Genomic DNA, 17580 nt, shown 5'->3' with positions numbered 1-17580 from the left:
TGCCAGTACCTCCACGCAAAAACACAATTCTGAAAAATGTGAATTTCCTATGATCAATCAAAATTATTGGCGGGTGACGAAGTGGCTGACAAAAGTATGTATCCTCCCATGTACACACAACAGCTCCACATATAAATTGTCGACTTGATAGACTATTAAATCAATTATCATAGGCAAGCGGAACTAATGAACCCCCTCCCTCCCTTTTCCCAGTAATAGCCTTTTCTACACTACTTGTTAGCTTAACACAAATGGCAATTAAGCATACAAACACAGCTATTTAGACTATACAATGTTTTGCTCACGATACAGAGCTGGCTATTTAACACAGAATTGTGTAGTCAACGTCCAGCATCAGTTGTTTAACATTATGAGAGAGCAATTCAGGACACACAGCTATGTATTCCTCGAGGAGACCTATCTGCCTGCCTTCGATAAGCATTTCATTTTTGGAGTTGAGAGCGGATCTCTCAAAGTAGGGACTTGCCTTTGGAACATTGTGACGGCTTGTGCCAGATGAAGGACTATATGTCTAGCCTACTTCTGATCATCCCTACTGGATAAAAGCAAGTCTCTTACACTGCCTTTCCCCATCACCACACCTGAGCCATCAACCTGGCCCTTCAAGGAGGTGAACCATCGCATTACTGAAAATGTGCATTACTTTACACTACTGCATTCAAAGTCTTGAGCTTCCATTGGGTAAAAGGGGATGAGTCTCCATAGATGACCAGTGTTCATTGGTTTACAGATGATCGGGCAAGCATGATACATGTGGCTCCTTTGCTGATATGAAAAGAAATGTATATATACATATATATCTCTCCCTCTGGAGCAATGTAAGTGAGGGTTTGGGGGTTTAGTGGGCACAGGGACTGCTTTCCTCTTATTTTATGAAGAATACACAAATGGCCCAAACTCTGGAAAAATTAGATGGTGGGATCCAGCGAATTCAGCTTCTGATTGGCATGTGCCAACAGGATGCAAACATTCTGAAGTGTAGTGCGGGCACAGATGCACAAGATGGACGCTTGATCTTCCATGATACCCTGGTGGTTGTCTCTTTTTACCCATTTAGAATGGTTGTACATTGCTTTAAAATGGGCGCACGTCAGGGGCCCCCCAAATCTCACTGGCTGCCCCCTAAGCAACCTCGTGGAATACCCAGGGCCAGGGGCTGTGACCGGGTTAATTCTTACTTTGTAATGTTATCCTGCAAGGAAAGAAGAACACTTGTTAAATTCTTGGAATAGGATTTTGTGCATGTTAAAAGCCTGCAACAGAAGATTAAATCCATAGGACAGAAGAAAGACAGTGACAAAGAGGGCTAGAGAGGGAAATCAAGAGGGGATGGAGTAAGATACAGAGGGACAAAAGTGGATGAAGAGAGAGCGAGGGAGAGAGAAACAGGAAATGAAAGTAAGAGAGAGAGAGAGACTGAGAAAGAGAGGTAGACTGAGAGAGAGACAGAGAGATACCAAAAGGGACCACATGGTAGACAGAGGGAGAGAACAACATGATATTTTATATGGAAATAATATACAATGCAACTTTAGCAACAGAAAACTAGGAAGGAGAGTCAAAAATACAAGTCGATGCTGTATTTGGCAAGATTAGTGGGGGATTAAAACCATAAACATATATTTTTTTCTAGTAATTATAAAGATCTCAAGAGTTATTTTATAACATTGTCCTTGTAAAATGAATTATTGATGAATGTTTCTAAAGTGTAGAAATGGAGGAGAGGCGGGGAAGGGGTTCCAAAGATTGTCATCAGCTTTGGATGCATCGATCGTTTCTTTTTGTCCTAACAAACCTCATGGCAATAATCGCCACAAACTTCATACAGCATAGGAATACTGCCACGGTTCTATGTTGTTTTGCCAAGGCAAACTGCCTCGCTGTAATTTACCATTTACATTACTTTGAATTTTTGTAAACCATTTTTTGATGGGGGAGTCCACCCATTGCCCTTCCAGCCTCTGCCCAGCACCCCCACCCGTACCATCCAACTGACAAAAAACATGTACAAAATGACTTCCCCATGAAGTAATGTTGTCAAAGTAAAGGATAAAGTAATGTACTTCGGCAAAACCATGAAGAACCTTAATAATGCCATGGCTGATGCATAAAAATGCATACATCTGGGGGGTGAAGTCGGGCTCTGCAGGGAATACACACACGGAATAAAGCAAAGGAAGAACACCATAGAATGCACTTAGGCAAAGACTATATGGAAACGCAAGGACATCCATGAACTTCAATGTTTACGTGTAGCGTCCATAAGAGAGAAAGGATTGACAGAATAGGGATTGTGGGTGTCCTTGAGAGACAGTTGATGATGGTTTGAGAGCAGGGAAGGTTATGTTGCTGTGAAGTTGATTATGCTGTAAGAAGACTGAACTCTTCCTGTTTCTGTGCAGACTTCCTCAAGACCGATACAGACAATTTCAGGAACTCCTTGGAACACCAACGGGGAAAGAAGGCTATTTTATGGAACCTCTCTAGGAATAATGTACTTGAATTGAGTGTTGCTGGTGTGGCAGGCCAGGGTGTGTGTGTGTGATAGGGTATGGTAACAAAAGTATAGGTTCCCTGAAACTATTCACTGTTTTAGTTCCTTGTGGGTGACTACAGTATATGATAAGTGGAGCCTCGTCTGAAGGACGAATCACCTTCCGGGTCACAATCAGGACCATCCATTGCTCCTGCAGTTTGGGAAGGCACTCAAGACCCTCTTTTTCAGGGAATCCCTAGAAGTCACTTAAGACCTCCTACTCATAGGTGTATACAATCCCTGTGCGATATCCAAGCTACTATAACTTGTAGCCTCAGCTTCCACCACGCCATGTTAACCTTAAATGACCTGTGCATTGCTCGGTTGCTTCCTAGCTAAGATCATACTTTATAAACCCAATGTTATGTCAGACCAACAGTGCTCTTTGTCACTGACCATTTAAGCCCTATACAATGAAACACCATTTGAATTCTTTGGGGCTCCTAAAACTACCTGGAACTCGTTTGACCCTTACTCAGAACCCCAAGAAACTGGAAGCAAAGCATTGCCTGTGCCGAGGGTTTAACCCTTGGAACAGTACTACACATTCCCATAGCTGGACAAAGACGCTTTCACACATTTTAAAGTTATCAGTTAGCAGCTGTATCTATTGAAACATTTGATTTTCACCTTCCTGCTTCCTATTTTTCCTTCTCTGTTTCCCAGGATGATTAAAGCAGTATTTGTTCTTATAAAATATAAATACCTCTGGTTGGATAGTTTCCATTTATTTTGAAATAATTGGTTGTGCCAGGGCCTGTTGCCCTGAACCCACCTACCTGTGATAGACAATGTGCTACATGCTATATGTTCCTTGGAATAACCACAGGGAGGGCCTGTCAAGGGATCCATAGAAGGCTTTGTTTGTGAGAAAAATATAGGCCTTTAAAGGAATTCCCTCAGGAAACATGTGGTTTTCAGTGGGAGTAATGGAAAAAGGGGAAGGTGTTGTAGACAACATCCTTAGAGATATAAATATGAAATTGAAAGTCAGGCTCCCTATGGGATGAAATTCCACAAATATGGTTAAAATACATGCCCTCCTGGAGTAGGGTTCATAGATAAAGTGTGATGCAGCAATCAGCCAATCAAAGAAAGAATAGAGTGTATAGAAGGTACCAGGGTTCTCTCCTAGTCGTTGAAGAACCAATAATGATGGCACACAAGTGAACTCGGGGTAGATCCATATTCTGATGATGTCAGATGTTTTTCACAGATGTTTTCAACATGCGCCCTTTAGCGAGCCTTATTTACTGGCTTGGCCTCCTGTTCACCCATATGCGGTTGGGTGAAGACCAGGGGACATCAGCAGACATCTTCAAGTACTGCTTGTTGGCCATAGCGGGGAGGATGGGTAAGTGCTGTCTCAAATTCAACTCTGATAAGAGAAAATAATCATTGGTGGCAGACATTGGCCCTCTCCTGTATCTTCTGTAAACATTCAAAGATATCACCAAGAGAATACCATCTCTCTTCACCTAGAATTGATTGACGTGGCTAGCGCCAGTTACGGCCAACCTAAGGTACTTTGCAGGATCTTCTTGTTTCTTCCTGCATCGTCCAGAAGACCAGAGTATCTTCTGTGATTGTTTCTCTGGATTGTGACATTGCTTTATGTTTAGACATCCCGGCCTTCATCATTAAACATCTTCACATTTTTCAGAATGAAAACAAGCAGCTAGTGACTGAGATTCATAGCCCCACGGTGCACAGCTGGCTTCCTTTGGGCTAAGTAATCCAGTTTAAAACATTATGTTACCCACCGTTCTATTCGTAGCCATCGCCCACTTTCCGCCTGTCCAAACTCTGCTACGTCACAATCACTTTGCTCTACCTGTCTTTGGCCTCTACATGTCCCAGTTGTTATGTGGAACATTTTGGGAGCCTCTCCCTTTTCAGTGATGGCCACTTTGTTCTTGAATTCTATACCCGTGGAATTGCACCTTATGGTACTTCTATTGTTCAGGAAAAGGCTACAAATTTAGCACAATACTGCACAAACTGGATGGTTAGGAATATTAGCGTTGGAGAATGTGGACATAATGTGTGGATCTGGCATTGAAAGCAGATGTGCATTGTCACAGATCTGCAATAAAGTCATGTGCTTACTATTTTAGGCCTCTATCCTAACACAATACATTCATAATGAGGATCAGATACCCGGAACTGTGTACCATGCAGATACTGAATGTGGTTCTTGTGGAATGCTGCAGTGATCCACAGAAGAGGCACTATGTGCAGCACTTCACAAGTACCCATGGAGGCAGAGTGTTCATGCAATCCCAGTAGAATGGTTGCCACACCAGGAGCTTAACAAAATCAGTCAAGAGAGCCACAGCATTTGGCCTTGAGGTGGGGGTGTTCTCTGTGGAACCAAATTGTGAAGAGTGGTGCATTTAGATTGCCTATAACACAGAGTGTTGAAACCATGTTAGCAGAAGATTTAAGCAAAGGTTGCGGCACCAACGGCTGGTGCAAATAGGATGTCCTTATAAGCATTTGTACTGTGCCTGACTTCTACAGGTCTGATTGATCCCCTGTTGGTGTAGTGGATCCCTAGCCTGGTGCTAAGGAGCTGGAGAACTTCAACATTAAGCACAATATAAATTATCAATGTATGTACTTCATTGTACCACCTGCAAGTAATTGGTCTGGTAGAACGCTTTAACTGACTGCTACATCTAAATGCACAGCTACTATTAGACAGAGGGTGGCAGTGCATACAATCTTTAAGAGAAGCTTTTATTTTATAGTACCACACAACATCACATGACAGAGAGGAATATTACTTTTTCATCTTTATATGTCATGAGTGGTCAAGAAGGAGAATATTTGTGCAGAACAAGTATGTACAAAAATCAAGGGGAGGACATCAATCCAAACAGTATCAAAATAATCGCTACATAGATTTACAATAGGGTGCCAACAAGAGGAGTGTCAAGATGTGTTACTGGATCAAAATTAAAATACTCCGGCATTTGCTAAAAGTCCAGTTTCACTTTATAATGGAAACTTCAGGAAAGAACATTTAAAAGTGCTAACTGGATGATGGTTCCGAGCAGCTTTATGCTAGTGGATATGTGTGCAGGAGACCCAAGAAGGTACATTGTGAGGAGCAAGGATGGTTGCGAGGGAGGTCTTAGTGGGAGGAAGTTTTGAAGAGAAGAAAGGATATGATCACATTGCAGCCATTCAGAGTAGGAAGATTATAACATGAACAAATTGGACGAGGGATGTTACCATGATTTTAAAGGGGGAAGGTGTGGCATAGAGGGTGTGTTTAAAGGAGAAGGTGGATATTATGTGAGTGCTGTCTGAGTTCATAGTGGAATGTGAGTTTATTAGAATGTGGCCCTTTAATGCAGTTAGGAACATTGGCATTGGGGAAACAGGAAAATTATAGAGCTGACGACAAAAGCAGATGTGCATTTCTGCTGCTCTGATTACCTATCTTTTCTCAAAACTACAGTGAAAGCTAAAACTAGGTGCAATCTGTGAAAATTAATTGGGGAGGAGTTGGGTTACAATGGCAGTCTCTCTGTCATGCGCATACTCAATACATTGCATGCAGCAGAAATGTCATGAAGGGTCAATAGAAGCATGCGATGACAGGCCTCAAACACAAGGACTAACTACATCACCATATCCCCAGACTTCAGACAACATCCAGAAAGTCCTGGAAAAGGTCGTCCACCACATGCAGCAGTGTTTGCATTGTACGTTGGGAACATTCACTTCTAGTAGAAGGAGTACCATAAATAGATGTTTTTCCACTGAGGCGAACCTTGTAATATCAGTGGCGGGTCATATGATTACATTTGAATATCTATTGATCTTCACCACTCGAACCATGGATTAAGTCTGAGGACCTCTGAGCCAGGAATATCATTCGCTTGACCTTAAATTTCTTTATATTACATTAAATACTGTATGTGTCGTCTTCAGCTTTATTTTAGCTGATAGCCATGCTGGCTAAAATTGTAAGCAGCAACCCTGTGGCTACTTCTCAAACCTTGATTGCGAATCAGGCTGACAACAGAGGCAGGGCCTGACTAGGTCGTATGAGGCTCTTTTTCAGTTGTCTGTGAAGACTTGCCATGGTGTTGTAGCACACAGATGTTATATCCATGACAATTCAACCTTTGAAAATACTTTTCGTTGGTCAAAGAGTCAACTCAGTAGTTCTCTAGTGCTGTGGCACTCCATTGGGATTCTGGCTACACTCACGTAATCTTTAGGTAATGTCATCCATTTTGGTATTTTATCTAACAGTAGTGTGGAGAGTGTTTATGAAGTCACAGCAGGCTACAGACTGTATATCAAGTTTCTACTTACAGTGAATAAACAAAGTTTGTACTTATGGGTTAAACTTTCTTTCTCAAGCTTTAGGTGTCTGGTTAGAAGTCTACCATCTTATGCCTTGGCTCTCACTGAAGCACCCCAACAGGGAGTGCTCCATTCTTGTCCAGGTCAGGTACAGTCCCCCTGGGAACCACCACTCCAACCCTCCTGGCCAGCTGCATAGGGAGGGGTGCTGCACTTGTAAAATAAAATTGCTGTTAAAAGGAGATGGCTACCCTGGGTTCTTACGTACTGAACTGGACACAAACACCAAAGGGGACCCCTCTTTATAAAAACACAAACTCTAATCCCCTACCTAAAATTCCCCTTATGTGAGTACCATCTAAATTGGGATCTTCTCCATCAGCCCAACTGTCCATGGAGGGGTCTCAGAGATCGATAAGGTGAGAATGGCGCAACAGACGGCATCCCTAATTCCTGGTACAACCCACTGCAGTGTGAGGTCAGAGGATGGCCTCCGTGGGTGGTCGCCCCTTCCTAGGCGGCCTAAAACAGACCACTGCTTCCTTCCACTACCTCATGCCACGGTACCTTCCCTCTACCCCTTTATACATACACCACACCTAAGCTACTTAACATTACCGACTTTACATTCCCTCTAAAACAAATTCATCCCTCTAAAATCCCCCACTGAACATTTCCACTATTTATTAATATATACACTACTCTACATAACATTTACAATACACTTAACTACATATATAAATACACATGACATATAACATATATAAACATTCAAAATACAGCAGGTTACAATAGGGGTGACTGCTGCACCCCCTCAGTACCATGTTTACTTCAAACTGTGTCCCTGTTGCCGTGGGGACACAGCTGCTTTCACTGGCGCACCATCTTTGGGTCAGGCTTCATTCCCCATTGCTATATTGATACTGCTGTGGTCACAAGCATTCTGCTCTTCCCAGCAGCCACCTCTGAAATGTGTCACAGAGACGCAGGGGGTGGGCTGCCGGAGCTTGACAAGGTATGCCACACCACAGCTACCCGGGGCCTCGCTTCACCTGGGCTGCCACAACGATAGCAACCCGGTACTTGCAGCATCCCGCTTTTGACCCGGGCACTTGGCTTCACTGCTTCCTGCTCTTCACCTCCTGTGCCGTCTTGAATGCGCAGTAGGAGAGGACTCAGAAAGGGCCCACCCCGCCGGCCACAAAGCGGGTCAATTTGGGGCACGGCTGGGCTGCCTGGTTCGGGCCACTCCACTGAAGCAGCTCTAACTAGGCAGTTAATTTTCAGCCAGGGTGCCCGATGCATGGTGCCTGGGCCCTTTAATCTTCCTGGGCCCATCCGGTATGGCCATCTAATGGGCCGATACCCATCAGCCCCCTGTGGGTGGCCGGGCTGCTCCTGCCCCACTGTTAACTCATTAGGGGTTCCATGCATGCTTCCGCTGTGCCTCAAAGGTTATGTGCCCAGGGGGCAACTCAAGGCAGCGACCCCCCAGAAAGCTATTTTCTTTTTCTCCCCCTTTATTTAATTCTTCTCTCTTATTCTTCTTTTTACTCTTTCTCCACTGTCCGCCTTCTTTATATCCGTCCCGGGAATGCCACTCACAAAGACGATAGGAGGCATAGCTATGAGAATGCCCCCAGGCCTTCAAGGGCCTAGCCCATCTCAGCAATGCCTCCAATGTAGCCCCTGTGTCCCAGCCCTAGCGAAGGAGTGCAATGTCCTTGCCTAGGTCTTGGACAGCATCCATGGGAACCACCACTCTCACCCCTGAAGCCAGCTAGCAAGGGAGGGGTGCTGCACCTGTAAAATAAATTAGCTGTTAGCAGGAGATGAGCTATGCCAGGTTGGGGGCCATGTCTACATTCACTGCTGCTCTGCGCCCAGTTCAAACTCTTCTGGGTGACCCCGTTGGTGTGGCCCGGGCACCATCTTTGGGTCAGGCTGTCATTCTCCATTGCTATATGGACACCACTGTGGTTACTGCCGTGCCCCTGGCCTTCTGCCCTTCCCGGCCACAGCCTTCTGCATTGTGTCACAGAGATGCAGGCGGTGGTCTGCCAAAGCTTGATACGGTCTGCCTCGCCACAGCAACCCGGGGTCTCTCTTCACCTAGGCTGCCACACGATTGCAGCCCGATACTTGCAGTATCCCACTCTACCCGGGCTGCCCTTTAAGGCAGCCTGGAATTTGGCTTCACTGCTTCCTGCTCAACACCTCCCAAGGCGGGCCAACTTGTGTAACAGCCTGGCGGCCTGGTTTGGGAAGCCCTGACTGGGCAGTTCATTTTTGGCCTGGGTGCCCCATGCATGCTGCCCGGGCCCGTTGATCTTCCTGGGCCCATCCGGTATGGCCCTCGAATGGGCCGTCACCTGCCAGGGCCCTGTGGGCAGCCGGGCTGCTCCTGCAACGCAGCCTGGCACCACGGTTCACTCACTGGGGAGCACCCTGCATGCTTCTGCTGTGCCCTAGAGTTTTTCTACCCTTTGTTTCATTCTCCTCTCTTTTTCTTCTTTTTATTCTTTCTCTACTGTCCATTAACTGTCTTCTTTATTCCCGTCCTGGGAAGCAGTGCCTCCAATGTAGCCCCTATGTCCAGCCCTAAGCAGGGTGAAGGAATGATCAGCCCTGGCCCAGGTCAGGTACAGTCTCCATGGGAACCACTACCCTCACCCCCAAGGCCAGCTGGGTAGGGAGGGGTGCTGCACCCGTAAAATAACAGTAGATGAGCTAAACCAGGTTGGGGGGGGATGTGGGTGGTGCCTTCCGCATTCACTGCCGCTCCTGTGGCCAGTTCAAACTATTCAGGGTAACCCCGCTGACGTGGCGACACAATCGCTTTCAGCGCTGCACCTCTGGCACCATCTCTGGGTCAGTCAGTGTCCCTTTGTGGTATGGGACGCGTCATGGTTACTGCTGCATCCTGGAGCCTAATCCTCTTCCTGGCCCAACCCCTTTGCATTGCGTTCCAGAGATGCAGGGGTGGGACACCAGAGCTTCACCTGGACTACCTCTCTGCGGCAACCCAGGGCTTCTCTTCAGTCAGGCTGCCCTGTGAGCAGCCTAGGACTTGGCTTCAACGCTGTGCCCTGCAGGGCGTAGTGGACTAGCCACTCTTCACCTCCCAGGCCTCCAAGGCCTCACCTACCCCCAGAAGATCAATATGTCCACAGGCCTGGTTCATTCCAGGCTGGACTGCTGCAACAGCCTCTTCCTTAACCTTCCTCTTTCCTCCCTCCGACCTTTTCAACTAATCCAGAATAGGACAGCAAGACTTTCCATGGCCTCAAGCCCAGGGACTGCATCTCTCTAGCCCTACAATCGCTCTACTGGCTCCTGGTGGCTGTAAGGATCCAATTCAAGATCCTCTACATCATCCACAAGTCTTTCTGGTGCCTGGGACCTTGTTACATCCAACTCTCCCTCTCTAAAGACATCCCTGCTAGAGCCCTTCAGTCATCTAACGCCAACTGTACGCAGATCAGATTGTTTTAAAGCAGAGAGAGGGGGGTAGATCTCTTTGGTCGGCAGGGGCCTCCCTCTGCAATGGCCTCCCTGTCTCTCTACGACCTGAGCCGGATGTCCTTAAATTCCGGGAAGCTTCTCAAGACCTTTCTTTTCTCTCTCCTCCTTCCCTCGCCCCCTCCCTTGCTAGCCTCCTCCTGCCGCTGCAAATCGTTGCCTGTGTCCCTTAAGAGTCTTACAGGGGGCGAGGTCTTCCTTCAACCAGTCTTCCCCCACACCCTTTTACTAGCACTTGCCCCTGGGCCCCCTTCCCTGACTAGCTTACTGAGTCTGGTCCATCCACTTTCTCGCACTATTACCCCGACCCCTGGTTCCCCTGGCACTTGCCCACCTGGGCTCCCCCTAGCACTTGCCCACCCCATGGGTACGTACTCTTGTACTTCTCCCCCTCCCCTGCTCTAAAGCCTCAGACCTGACCCGCCCCCTCCCATGGCACTTCTTCTTACTGCACTTGTACAATCCAAATGTCAAAAGGGCTAGTAGGACCGTTATTATTTTCTCCTCTGTCCCTCTTCCCTGCTTTTGTTTTGTGGCGCCTGGAAACACCTTTAGCTGTATAGGCACCATACAAAAGTTCAATAAAATAAATTAAAAAAAAATAAAATAAATAAATGCGCTGCCCAGCAGTACTTTCAGAAAAGGCTTACCTCACCTGCCACGAGACATGGCGATTTGTGGCACGGCCATGTTGTCTGATTCGGGTTGCCCCCTAAGATGGCCCAGACTGCGCAGTTAATTTTCGGCTTGGGTAGCCTAACACATGCTGCACAGGTCTTTTGATCTTCCGGGGCCGTCCTGTCAGGCCCCCATAAGGGCCAGCACCTGCCACGGCCCATGGCCACTGGGCTGCTGCTCCCACACATCCTGACCCCACGGCTCACTGCATGCTTTCTTTCTTCCCTCTCTGTTTCTTTCTCTTCTTTTTTCCTCTCTTTACTCTTTCTCGACTGTCTGTTAAAAGTCTTCTTCATTGAATCCCAGCTGGAATCTTTTCTCTCCTGCCCAGCCCATTCCTGGGCACCCATGGGTGGAGTACGACCCTGTACTCCTAGTGTATGTTTTTGGGCACCTGTGTGTGGCCCACAGAGCAAGGTACGGGCTGGTGGCAGCTCTGTGCTAAATTGACAGGTGCCCTGAGCGTCCTCCATTTTGGGATGCAAAGGCCCTGTCATGGGAATCAGTAGATTCCTGATGGACACAAGATGGCCCCTGTGGCCTCTTGCTTGGGATTGGGCTAAGTGTTTGTTAAGTAGAGTGCCTCAGACTATGACTGTATTCTGAAACTGAGTGTGGAAGAAAGGGGTCAGTATGAGTGCATGAAGTCTGCTTTGATTGGCAAGACACCTACCCAATACCTTAAAAGGTTCGCGGAATTTAAGTAAAGAGAGAATGTGTCTCGGATTGACTGGGTGAGTGCTGCACACATGAACATGATGGGGTCGATTGATGGTTACAAAGTGAAAACTTTGTTGAGCTGTCACACCTTTTGTTTTTTGAGCCTTTTTCAGAAGCCTGTTCACCGGAGCTGCATCAGTATGTTGCTGACCAGCTGCGTCAGTATGTTGCCGACAAGAACATTTTAGATCCCTTTAAGCTGGCCAGGCTGGCTGACAAGTGGGTATCCCACCGGGTGTCCCCTAAGGACTCCAGTGGGAAGGACAAGGACAAAGAAAAGGGGACCTCTCAAAAGGCTGAGGAGTCCCAGAAGCAATCACAGTTGAGTAAACCAAAACCTTCCTCTCCTAAAACCCAAAATCCTAGTGGGGATAAGCCTTTTGTGGGTGGGAGTAGGAGCAGTGGTCCGCCTACTGCAAAGCAGGGTCCCAGTGGTTCCAGTACCATACTCTGCACTCCTGGCACTTGTTGGGACTGTGGGGATCTGGACCACAAAAGGGGAGACCCCAAGTGTAAGGGTAAGGCACTTGGAGTCCAAGCTGTCATCCTGACCTACCACTACTCCGTATCTGTGGTGGAGGCCACTTTCCTCCCTTTTCTACAGGAATCACATTTGCAGCCCCTGTAGAGATTTCCCTAGTGTCCCTTGTGGCCTGGGATCAGTATGCAGAAGTACTGGCGACAATCCCACAGAACACCCATAGGTTTTTGAGAAGTGTCCTCTTGAATGGCCAGCCTTCTACTGGTTTGAGACACACTGGGGCGAGCATGACAGTGGTGGACAGGACCATGCTCAAGCCAGAGGACTATGTAAGAGCTCCTCTGAAAACCACCAGGTTAGCTGGTGGGCCTCCCAAATTACCACCTGTAGCCTTAGTCAACATTACGATTGGAGACAAGACAGCAAAGCTTCCTGTCCTGGTTCAGGACAATGTACCTGCTAACATGTTGTTAGGAAATGATTTGGTAGAATTGGGGATGATCGCGGATGGTCTACCCATGACTGTTGCGGCAGTCACCCGATCACAGGTCACACCGGGTCTGGCTGTGAGTTCGGTACCCTCGCCGACGGGGAAACCCAAGCCACCACCAAGAAGTAAGAGCAAGAAGGCTGCCTCTGCTAAAAGGACCCCTTCTCTTCCTGCTGCTCTGGCAGCACCCATTGGGATTCATGCTCCGGCCGGGCTGGATTCAATGGGGACCCAAGCCTCAACTCCTGTGGGAGATGAGCCAGACAATTCTCTTGTGGGAGAGGTACTCAACCCGGAGAACCACCCCGACCTTCAATGCATGTTGGCTGAAGGGGGACCCTCCTGGGTGGACTTCTGTAAGGGTCAGAGAGAATGCCACTCTCTCAAAGGTCTGAGGAAACAGGCCCTGTCCCAGGCACAGGGAGAAGTGCCTAGGACGTTCCGGATTTATTGGGAGGGTGAGCTCTTTGTTAGTGAGCCCACTAAGCCTGAACCTGGTGCCCTCAAGAGGTTGGTGGTACCCCAGGTTTACAGGCCCTTCCTGCTGCAGTTGGTGCATGAGGTGCCCTTGGCTGCTCATCTTGGGACCAAGAAGACAAAGCAAAGGCTCTCTGCCCATTTCTACTGTCCCCGGATGGGAGTAGAAGTAGAGTCCCACTGCAAGACCTGCCCAACTTGGAAGTTGTCTGGCAAGACTGGAGGCAGTGTTATTGCCCCAACTGCAACCATTGCTAGTGGTGGGCACACCATTTGAGAGGGTGGGCATCGATATTGTCGGTCCCCTTGACCCTCCCACTTCAGGTGGACATTGGTTCATCCTGGTCTTGGTTGATCATGCCACCAGGTACCCTGAGGCTATACCCCTTCTGACTATTACTGCCAAGGTGGTTGCCAGGGCTCTCCTGGGCATTTGCACCCATGTTGGATTCCCTAAAGAGGTTGTCTCTGACAGAGGATCCAACTTCATGTCGAGCTACATGAAAACGATGTGGAAAGAGTACGGGGTAACCTATAAGTTCTCCACCTCTTACCATCCCCAGACCAATGGTCTGGTTGAGAGATTAAAAAAAAACTCTCAAGGGCATGCTATGCGCTTTGGAAGAGCCCCTAAGGAGGAAATGGGATCTTCTCCTGCCAGGCCTGGTGTTCGCTTACAGAGAGGTACCTCAAGAGGGTGTTGGTTTCAGCCCCTTTGAGTTACTCTTTGGACATCCAGTGAGGGGGCTCCTTGCCGTGATCAGAGAAGGTTTGGAAGCCACCCCTCCAGGTCCTCCGAAGCAAGTGGGGGACTATGTGTTAGGCCTCAGATGAAGGATGACACAAATGATGGGTCAGGCGACAGTGAATATCAAGGCCAGCCAGGAATTGAACAAATACTGGCATGACCTTAGAACCTCACAAGGGGATTGGCCTCTGGGACAGGAAATCCTTGTGATGGAGCCTACCAAGCCAAAGTCTTTGGCAGATAAGTGGACTGGACCCTTCACGATCATCTCCAAGATGGGCGAATTCAACTAACTGGTTGACATGGGAGTCCCTGGGGTAACCCCTCAGGCATTCCACGTCAACAGGTTCAAGCCCTTCCACAGGCGAGGAGAAGTCTCATGTCTCTTGCTGGCTTCAAAGCAAGAAGCTGATGAGTGTCAGCCCCTTCCTGATTTGCTGCATTGCAACCCTCAGGATGGCTCGGTGGAGGGAGTGCATATCTCTCCAGATCTGATGACAGAGCAGCAGAGGGCATGCAGGGCTTTGCTCCGGCAGTATGCCTCTCTGTTCTCACTGACACCAGGCCTTACACCGTGGTGTAGGCACAGAATTGACACTGGTGACAATGTGCCTGTCAAAAGCAGGTGCTACCATATGTCAGATACCATTAAGAACCACATCCAGGCTGAGGTCGCCAAGATGTTGGATCTGGGTGTTATTGGACCCTCAAACAGTCCCTGGTCCAGTCCAGTGGTCCTTGTCCCCAAGGCAAGTTCCCAGGCAGGTACCAAGGAATGGAGGTTCTGTGTGGACTACAGAGGAGTAAATGCTGTCACCAAAACTGACGCTCACCCATTGCCCAGGGCTGACGAGCTCATGGACACCATAGGTGCTGCCAAATTTGTCAGCACCTTTGACCTTACCTCAGGCTATTGGCAAATGGCTCTGATGGACCATGCCAAGGAAAAGACTGCTTTTTCAACACCTGAGGGGCTCTACCAGTCTAGAGTCATGCCTTTTGGGTTGAAAAACACACCTGCCACTTTCCAAGGTTTAGTCAATCATGCACTCAGTTGGGCTGGAGGCCTTTTGTGTGGCCTACTTAGAAGTCATCACCGTCTACAGTTCCACTTGGGAGGAGCATTTGACTCACTTGGATAAAGTGTTGCAGGTCTTCAAAAGGGCTAACCTCACTATCAAGGCCACCAAGTGCCAGATAGCTCAGGGGAAGGTCACATATCTTGCTCATGAGGTAAGAGGGGGTCAAATCCAACCTCTCCCCAGTAGGGTACAGGATGTACATGACTGGGAGACTCCCATCACTCAAACCCAGGTGAGAGCCTTTTTGGGCCTCACTGGGTATTATCGCAATTTCATGGCGGACTATAGAACCATAGCTGCACCTCTGACAGCTCTGACTTCGCCCAAACAACCGAGGAAGGTTAATTGGACAGAAGACTGTCAGAGGGCCTTCAATGGCTTGAAAGAAAGTCTGTGTAGGGCACCTGTGTTATGGGCGCCTGATTACAGCAAGCCCTTTATCGTTCAAACTGACGCCTGTGAAACCAGAATTGGAGCTGTCTTGTCCCAGTTAGATGACAAAGGGAGGGAACATTGGATCATTTTTTTAAAATTAAATGTATTTATTATTTTCTTAACTATACAACAAACAAGTCAATGCAGGATGATTGTTGCATCACAAGTAACTCCCCGCCTTCCCTCCCTCCCACCTTTCCAAGACCATACATTACTGCACCGCAAACTGTGCGCCCTGAAGGTTCTCATGGGCTATTTGTGTCCTCGTAGGAGGAACTATCCACCTTCGGGCAGAACAGAGTCACTGTGAGCGCCAACCATTGTAGAAGGTCGTTAGAAGTGTCTATTTTTTGTTGACATTGGGCAGTCTCCCAAACCCCTGTTTCGGCCGCCGGCCATCTCCGGAGGTCTTCCCACCATAGTGTTACGCTTGGGGCTTTGGGGCATTTCCAGCCCATGGCGATGTGTCTTTTCGCAAGGATGTAGTTTATTTGAGTTTGAGTTTATTTAAAGGCTTGTTCTTTTTGTTTATAGGGAATCTCCCCAGGATGCACGCTTTAGGTGTCTGTACCTCTAAGGTGATGTCCGCCTCGGCCACCTTGGCTTTGATTTGTGTCCAGAAGGTTTGTATTGCAGGGCATCCCCAGAACATGTGGGTCATCCCAACACGGGGTTCTTTGCACTTGAGGCACACCTTGGTTCCGGCTCCAGTGAATCTGGAGATGATGTCTGGAGTAAGATATGCTCTATTGATTATGTAGAATTGTATAAGCTGTAGTCGGGCATTTCTGGATATTTTATTATGCTAGTGTATTATGGCTTCCCATTCTGTGTCTTCAAACTGCAGGTTGAGTTCCTGTTCCCAATTCTCCTTGCACTTGAGATCATGCTGGGTGATGCAGTCGAGCAGTGTTTCATAGATTCTGGAGGTTTCATGGCCCCCCCACGGCGGTGCTCAGCAAGCTCTCAATGCACTCATGACCTGTGTCAAGGTTCTCTATTGTAGGCCAGCGGCCTGCTAGTTTCTTTACTACAGCGTTGTGTAGTAGGAACTGTCCTATTGGTATCCCCGAGGACTCCTGTAGCTCAGTGAACGTTCGGATACCTTGGTCATCCACCAGATCTCCCTGGGTAGCAACGCCAAAACACTCTCATATATCTCATCGTCTTTTGGTCCGCTGGTCTGGTTGACATGATTGTCGCGATCGGGATCTGCGTAGAGTAGGGATCGAATAATTTAACAGTTTTGCAGGCTCCTTTCCACATCTGGGTTCCAAGTTGAATTAGGTGTGTGTATTGTTGTTTTGTTCCTGGCGTGCTCCAGAGCAGGTCCCTAAGTAGCATTTGGGGGATTGCGGGCTGCAGTAGGCGAGTGTCAGATGAGGCGTCATCGGCCATCCACAAGATCACGTGTTTCAATTGGCCAGCCAAGTAGTAGAGTTCAAAATTGGGGACCTTTAGGCCACCTTTGTCGTAAAGTCTCTCAAGGGTTTCCAAGGCGACTCTGTGTCTTCCATCTTGCCACAGGAATTTCCTGCAGAGCTTATTCAGGTCCTTAAGGAAATGTTGCGGGATATTGTATGGGACATTAGTGAAAAAATATAGAAGTCTAGGTAGCGCCACCTTTTTGAGGGGACTTGCTCTGCTTGCGACCGAGAGCGGTAGTTTGCTCCAAAAGTCCATTGATTTCTCCAAGCCTTCCTTTGCTCTTACTGTGTTCAATGTGTGCTCCGTCTTGGGGTCTCGGTGAATGGTGATGCCTAGGTATTTGAAAGAGATGGGTTCCCATTTGAGGGCTAGAGTTGGGAGGGTTTCAGCGCTGTATTTACTGAGGGCAGCCAGGGGGTACAGGCAAGATTTATTGTGGTTGATCTGAATCCCAGTATATCTATGGAATCCCTCTAAAGTCTCCAATATGTAGGGTAATATGTGTACGGGGTCCTTAAGGTACAGAAGCATGTCATCAGCATACATAGAGACTAAGTGAGTTACCCCGTCTATTACTATGCCTCCATCTCCATACGCCTGTCTGAGGTATGCTGCTACTGGTTCGATAGCTATGAT

General features: G+C 47.8%; 1 protein-coding gene across 1 annotated transcript in view; it reads right to left on the bottom strand.

Annotated features, from left to right (window-relative positions):
* Positions 1-903: 903 nt before the first annotated feature.
* Positions 904-17580, bottom strand: part of LOC138580135 (rap1 GTPase-activating protein 1-like) — a 713312-nt gene continuing 696635 nt past the window's right edge. The window contains exon 25 of the mRNA XM_069650446.1: positions 904-1213. The gene's annotated coding sequence lies outside the window, so the exon portion shown is untranslated. The remainder of the gene's footprint in view (positions 1214-17580) is intronic.

The sequence above is a fragment of the Ambystoma mexicanum genome, chromosome 3p, assembly GCF_040938575.1.
Source record: "Ambystoma mexicanum isolate Mex_15411 chromosome 3p, UKY_AmexF1_1, whole genome shotgun sequence".
Lineage (NCBI taxonomy): Eukaryota > Metazoa > Chordata > Amphibia > Caudata > Ambystomatidae > Ambystoma > Ambystoma mexicanum.
The sequence above is the reverse complement of the archived record's forward strand: the minus strand, read 5'-3'. Positions and strand labels throughout refer to the sequence as shown.